The 7,842-nt window shown below is 43.4% G+C and overlaps 1 pseudogene; it reads left to right on the top strand.

Moving 5' to 3' along the window:
• The first annotated feature begins 4,162 nt into the window (after positions 1 to 4,162).
• Positions 4,163 to 7,159, top strand: LOC102845942 (annotated as a pseudogene).
• Positions 7,160 to 7,842: the final 683 nt, after the last annotated feature.

The raw sequence follows: 7,842 nt of genomic DNA, 5'->3' as shown, positions 1-7,842 counted from the left end.
AGCCTGGACTTCTGGCAGTTCTCTGCTGATGTGCTGTTTCAGTCGTTTTTGGATAATCTTCAGTAGAATCTTGCTTGCATATGAAATCAATGATACTGTTCTGTAGTTTCCACACTCAGTTGGGTCACCCTTCTTTGGAATGGGAACAAATATAGATCTCTTCCCGTAAGTTGGTCAAGTGATTGTTCTCCAGATTTCTTGGCACAACTTGGTGAGCACATCCAGGGCAGCATCTGTTAGCTGAAATGTGTCAGTTGGTATACCTGGGGCCTTATTCTTTGCTGTTTCTTCAAAGCAGCCTGAACTTCTTTTTTCCTCACCATAGGCTCTTCTTGCTCCTATGTTGTTTCATTAAATTCTTCTGTATCTGCTAATTCCTTTTAGTACAGTGACTCAGTATATTCCTTCCATCTTCTTTTAATACTTCCGGGATCATTTAACATTCTGCCCAAAGCATCCTTGATTACAGCAACTCAAGGTTTGAATTTGTTCTTCAGTTCCTTGAGCTTAAGAAATGCTGAGCGAGTTCGGCCCTTTTGATTTTCTGACTCCAACTCCTTTCACATTTCATTGTAATAGGTATTATTAACATGACAACAGTCCAGAATAAGAGTTGTATAGTAAAGTGGACTGGGTTGGAGGATTGTAAAACAATGAAAGATTTTTTTTCTTTCAAAGAGAATATAAAATTCTTGAATGATCCAGGAAGCATCAAAAGATGTAAGGAATACACAGAATCACCGTATTAAAAAGAATCATCCGACACTGAAATATTTCAGGAACTACCATATGGTCAAAAGCCAATGGTAATGAAAGAAGAACTTCAAGTTGCACTGAAGGCAATAGCAAAAAATAAGGCCACAAAATTTATGTAATATCAATTGACAACTAACAGGTGCATCCCTGAATGTGCTCACCAGAGAAAATTTCATGCTATGAAATTTGAATGACAGCTCCTTGTGCTAACTTCTCATTCTCAAGAAGGGTGATCCTATAGAATGTGGAAATTATTGAACAATATCATTTATATCAGATGCAAGCAAAACCACATTTGACTGTGTGGATTGCAACAAATTGTGACTAACCTTGAGGAGAATGGGAATCCCAGAACACAGGCTTGTGCTCATGTGAAACTTTTACTCAGACCTGGAAGCAGTCCTCAGAACACAGCAAGGAAACACTGCATGGTTTAAAATCAAGAAAGGAGTGCGTCAGGGATGTGTCCTGTTTCTATATCTTTTCAACCTATATGCAGAACAGATCATTTAGGAGGCTGGGCTCTATGAGGAGAAATGTGGTATCAGGATTGGAGGAAGGCTTAACAACAACCTATGTTATGCAGATGATACAACCTTGCTTGCTAAAACTGAAGAGAACCTGAAGCGTTTGCTGCAGACGGTCAAGGACTGTAGTCTTCAATATGGATGGAAGCTCAACATCAAGAAGACAAAGATTTTCACCACTGGGCCAATTGGAACCGCTACCCTTCTGAGCATGATGTCCTTCTCCAAGGACTGCCTCCCTCCTGGCTGCATGCCCAAAGCATGTGAGATAGAGCTTCAAAATCCTAGCCTCCAAGGAGAAACTTTTTTTCACCCTGTCTAAGGCAGACCTGTTTGTTGTCTTGGCAGTCCACGGTATGTAATAAAAATCAGGGAGAAGAAAGGAGGAACTGTGGAGAGGATGTGGGTTGGACACCAGGTTGTTGTCTTGCCGTTGCTGTGGTGGATGGATATCTGGAGTGTGCGTTTGTCCAGCAGAAGGTTGGGGCTGATGTGCCCAGTCAGGTTGGAGTTTTTGCTCATTTGATGTGAGGCCCAAAGGTGTGAACCAGGCCCCAAATAGCCTTTCTCTGGTCTAGTGGGCACTGAGGGATGTGGCACCCAGCCTGAGATGGCATTTTTGCTGGTCTCAGAGGAGCTAAGGCAGCCTGCCTGGGTATGGACTGTGTTTTTGCCAGTTCAGGGGTGAGTGGAGATGAGATACCTAGACAGAGATAGCTGGTGTGATGTAGAAATCACCAGTACCCTGAGATGTGCAATAATGGCGCACTCCACAGAGGGCACACTGTTTTATGTATGATGGTAGCATGTACTGGGTGAGGTATCCACAAAGGAGTCACTTAGAGGCAAGGACCCCAGCCAGAGGTGATACCCCATGATCCATCGGGTGTCTGCAGGTCAGGCACGGCTGTCACGTGCTCCTGTCACCTGATGGGCTTCTCTTCATGTGGAGCTGGCACAGGGTAAAGGAATACTGTTAGTTACCTGTTGGATGATGGTGGCGGCGGAAGCAGCTCCCTTGAGCCCAGGAGGGTGTGGGGAACAAGGGAGAAGATTGTACCCTCTTGCCATCAGCTAGCTGCTGCTGTGGACAGAGCTGCAGTCCTGGGTCCTTGAGCTGACCAGACAACCACCCACAACTGGTCAGAGTGGTTGACCTTGCTGTTTATAATTCTGTGCTCTGTCTCCTTATTCAATGTTTTCATTTAGTTTCTTCATTCAGTGAGTGTTTGGACCACTTTTAAACTCAGGATTCTAGGAATATATGCATGTTCTTTCTTTTCTGATTTCTTAGTTGAGGAGGATCTGGGTTCTTCTCTGTCTAGTTCACCATCTTGCATGGAAATGCTTATCAGCATTTCACATTTTATAGTGCAATCAAATTACTTGGAGGAATAATTGAATAATAATAAAATTATAATTCAATAGGTCTAGGTGAGGTCCAAAGAATCTTTTGGTGGCCAAGTGGTAAGAGGCTGCGCTGTAATTTCAAAGGCATGCAGTTCCAATCCACCAGGTGTTTTGTGGAATAAAGACGGGTAATCTCCTCCTGTGAGATTAATTGCCTCTGAAGCCCCACCAGAGACTCAACTATGGGTCAATTTAGATTCTACAGCCCATAACAACAAGTTCTCAAGATCTCTGGATGCTGATCCTCTAAAGCAGTAGCAGGGTTCTGGTTAGGTGTGTCTTAAGTACTTTATGGGGAGTGCTGGTGGCCTAGGGATAAGAGGCTGTGCTGCAATCCAAAAGACACTTGCTTTGAATCCACCAGCTGTTCTGCAGGAGTGTGATTCACTGTCTCTGAAAGCCCAATGGATGATCAGCTATGAGTCAGTTACAACTCAACAGCACACTACAACCAATGCACATAAAACATTAAGCATATAACACCTGGAGTAGTAGGTTCTGGCTATATATAATAATAGGACTGTTCTAAGTGTGCATATCATATATAATAATATGTTAACCAAGGGAAGGAGTGAATAGAATTGAATATAACAAAAAGACTAGATGACTTGTTACTTTACTAATTTTTATGATCAGTAACATATCCGGTTCCATATTTAATATAGTACCAGCTCAGGGTCACTTTAATATTGTGTAAAAAAATGTTTGTTTCTACTGTGTTATTATTTCAGGCTTTTAAAAATTATTTGAATTATAGTTATGTTCCAGTAATATTCCCCCATTCTGATGTCTGTGAATATTATCTAAATGACTAAGAGACAAATTTTCAGACAGTAAAAACAACTTTGACTGCTTTCACATTGCAGGACCTTGAGAAAACAATGAAGTCCCAAGCACCCTTCTTCTTTTCCAGTGTGGTATTTTACTCTGTTGTTGTTGTTGTTGTTGTGTACCATCAAGTCTGAATCAACCCATTGCTGACGGCCCAGTGGGTTTTCAGAAGCAGTAATTGCACAGGAGGTGATTGTCCATCCTTCTTTCATGGAGCAGCTGGTAGATTTGAACCTTTGGGATTGCAGTACAGATTTTTACCACCAGGCCACCAGAGACTATTTTACTCTATTGGGGGGTTAGACTCAAGTGTGTTAAGATATAATGACTATTGGCATTTTATTGTTTGTATGTAACATTGAGACAAAACCAACCCATACCCAACCCTCCAGCAGTTTTTCAGCGACTATAAATCATATAGGAAGAGATTGTCCATCTTTCTCCTTTTAGGCCAGACAAGAGCAACTCCATTTTATTACTTTTACCTTGCCCACCCTCCCTGTGGGATAAGCAAGCCTTCCAGCTCCCCCTCGCTCCGAGACAGGTAGGCATATCAGACTAAGATAGAAGGGAACCCAGAAAACCAAAATAACTGGACATCCAGAGGTGCATAATATTTCAGAACTAAAGGTTCCGGGATGAAACTGCTGAACCAGAATACTCCCCACACAAGATACCTTCCCCTGCCCAGCAATCCAAGACCACAAGGTAAATATTTGACCTTCCCGGCCTACAGCTAATGTTGTATTGAGAGCCTCAGCCTGCCTTCACCAAAGTGAATATTAAAGAAAAGCCCATTTGCTGTAAACTTGGCTCTGGTTGTTTTTGGGCCTAGCCTCAGTTGGACCTTTCATCTGTCACAGAGCAGCTGTTATATTTGAACCATGAACCTTTGGGTGTGCAGCACAACTCCTTACTACTAAGCCACCAGAGAGCTCCCTCTCAGAATTATTTCTAGTCAATGAAATATTAACAGGAAGGATATCCATACAGAACATCTTAACATAACAGACTTCTACATTATGTAAATGTCCTTCAAGGATTCCTGAGAGCTGTACTGTCATTTCTTAGTAAAATATGGGGATATACAGAGGCCAGCGACCATGCCTGCCTGAGAAGTTATGAGCAAAATGATCTCATTTTTATCTGTGTGAGTCTCTGTTTAAAATCACCTGCAACTACAGTTGTTACAAATGTTTCTGTATGATGATGATGACATTGGTAATGCTGATGGAAATCCTATTTGAAATCCCTGGGGGGCACAAATAGGTAAATGCTTGACTACTAGCTAAAAGGTTGGTGGCTTGAATCCACATAGATGCATCTTCGAAGATGGACTTGATCTGTTTCTGGAAAAACCCTATGGAGTAAACTACAAACACTGGCAAGGTTGGGGAGAGACTGGAAGTCTTATTCACTGCTAATGGGAATGTAATGGTACAGCCACTAAGGAAGATAGTCTGGCACATTCTCAAAAATTTGGAAATAGAACTACCTTTTGGCCCAGTAATTCCACTACTGGGAATATACCCTATAGAAACCAGGGCCACAACTCAAACAGATTTATGCACACCCATGTTTATTTACAATAGCAAAGAGATGGAAGCAATGCAAGTGCCCAAGAAAAAAGGATAGAAAAACTATGTTACATTCACACAATGGAATATTACACAGCACTGAAAAACAATGAACCAGTAAAACATTATACAACATGGGTGAGCCTGGAGGACATGCTGAGTGACAAAAGTGATGTGCTCAATCACAAATGCACAAAATGCAGTCATAAAAAGCAAAACACTGCTCTTATAAAATAGGACTGACATGGGAGTTTGGGAGAGAACAAGAAAAGAGTGGATAGATCATGAACACTGCATTGGGATAAATGAGGGTAAGAATGGTCCAAAAGGAATGAATGATTAGGTATTATTGTTGTAGAGTCAGAACTGACCCATAGCTGACCCCTCCAGCAGGTTTTCAGAGGCAGTTAATCAAGAGGGAGGAGATTGCCCATTCTTCTCCCAGGAGCAGCTGGTGACTTTGAACTGCATGCCCTCAGGAGTGCAGTGCAACTTTTTGCCACTAGGCTACCAGATGAGGGAAAGAATGGTTTGAAAGGAATTAATGATCTATCTATCTATCTATCTATCTATCTATCTATCTATCTATCATCTATCTATCTCAACAATCTGGAACAAGAGGTGCATTGCCAAGTGGGCTGGGGAAGAGGGAGGGACGAAAATGTGCAACAATGAATGAATAAATTTTTTAAATTCTTTTTTTTTCAACCAACAAGTTATAATATTTTTAAATTCGTGTTTAAAAAGTTTTTTAAAAAAGGAAAAACCTCACAAAACCCTATGGAGCTTTCTCTGCAAAATTATCATAGTGGCTGGGACCCTGGACACATACCCCGAAAACTAAAGGGCCTTCAAGGCCCTCTTCGCCACTCGGTACAGCGGGGCTCAAGTCCGCATGCTCTCAGCACCACCCCACTTCTATTTGGGACAAACCAACCATACCTCTGCATTTCTTCGCAAGTTTCCAGCCGGCACGCTTCCAGCATTTGAGGTGTGTTTGAGAGCAAGGCCATTGCCTATTACGTGAGCAATGAAGAGCTGCGGGGAAGTACTCCAGAGGCAGCAGCCCGGGTGGTGCAGGGGGTGAGCTTTGCTGACAGCGACATTGTTCTCCCAGGCAGTACTGGGGTGTTCCCTGCCTTGGACATCATGCAACAACGACATCATGCACAACAAGCAGGCTACGAGAATGCCAAAGAGGAGGTGGGGTCAACTCTGGGCCTCCTGGATCTCCCCTTGAAAACAAGGACTTTCCTCATGGGTGAACGTGTGACCCTGGCTGACATCACAGTTGTGCTCTTGTGTCTCTACAAACAGGTGCTAGAGCATTCTTTCCACCAGGCCTTCCCCAATACCAACCGTTGGTTCCTCACTTGTATTAACCGGCCTCAGTTCCTGGCAGTGCCAGTTCAATGCTAAAAAGTTTGCAGAGAGCCAGCCTAAAAAAGACGTCCCAAGGAAAGAGAAAGGACAACGGGAGGAGAAGCGGAAGGCCCAGGCTGAGCGGAAGGAAGATCAAAGAACAGCTGTTGCTCCTGCTCCTGAGGAGACGGATGATGTGAGCAGGCGCTGGCTGCGGGGCCAAAAGCCAATGACCCCTTTGTTCACCTGCCCAAAAGTACGTCTGTGACGGACGAATTTTAGCACAAGTGCTCCAGTGAGGACACGCAGTCTGTGGCCCTGCCCCATTCTGGGGAGCATTTTGATAAGGACAGCTGGTTCTTGTGGTATGCCGAGTACCGCTTGCCAGAAGAGCTCAACCAGACCTTCATGAGCTTCAACCTCGCCGCTGGAATGTTCCAGCGATTGGATGAGCTGAGGAAGAAGGCCTTTGCCAGTATCATCCTCTTTGGAACCAACAATAGCAGCTCCATTTCTGGAGTCTGGGTCTTCAGAGGCCAAGGGCTTGCCTTCCCGCTAGGTTCAGATTGGCAGGCGGACTAGAAACTGGATCCTGGCAGTGAGGAGGGCCGGGCACTAGTTCAAGAGTACTTCTGCTGGGAGGGGGCCTTCTAGCACGTGGGCATGGCCTTCAACCAGGGCAAGATCTTCAAGTGAGTCAATGGCTTGTCACCTCGCTGCCTGGTGAACCCGCTTTTCTGGGAGAATAGGAGTTATTAAGGAAAACGGAACATTAAAAGAAACCACCCCAAATAATCTATGGAGATGTTCTACACTGTACAAATGGGGTCGTCATGGGTAAGCATGGCCCTGCCATCAATTAGGGCAACAACATAGAAGAAAAACCTTAGATACTCCTCAGTGTTGTTGTTGTTGATTATTGTTGAGTCAAGGACGACTCATAGTGACCCTATGAACCAAAAGTCTGAAGCATTTCTATAACTATTGTCATTTATCAAAATTCATAGTTTCCAGAGGCATGTTCTTTGGGAAGTGGATGCCACCCCTGCTTCCAAACTGCTCATTAGGCCTTGATAAATGCTTCATGAAAACAGTGAAAAGTTGTTTCATACAAGCATCCTACTAAATTAAGAGATAAAAAAAAATCCTCATTGCCATCAGAACTCAGGCATAGCTGATCCTTCAGCAGGTATTTAGAGGCTGTAATTTGCACAAGAGATTGTCCATCTTTCTGCCTTGGATTTAATAGATAGTGGTGCTCAGTCTATATGTCAAGCAAACAATTCGAGAAGCTAGACTTTATAAAGAAGAAAGTGTTATCAGGCTTGAAGGAAGAAGACTTATCAAAAACCTGTGTTGTGCAGATAACACAGTCGTAC

This window comes from Elephantulus edwardii, unplaced genomic scaffold, assembly GCF_000299155.1.
Source record: "Elephantulus edwardii isolate Elephantulus edwardi_28Jun2011 unplaced genomic scaffold, EleEdw1.0 scaffold00038, whole genome shotgun sequence".
NCBI lineage: Eukaryota > Metazoa > Chordata > Mammalia > Macroscelidea > Macroscelididae > Elephantulus > Elephantulus edwardii.
The sequence above is the reverse complement of the archived record's forward strand: the minus strand, read 5'-3'. Positions and strand labels throughout refer to the sequence as shown.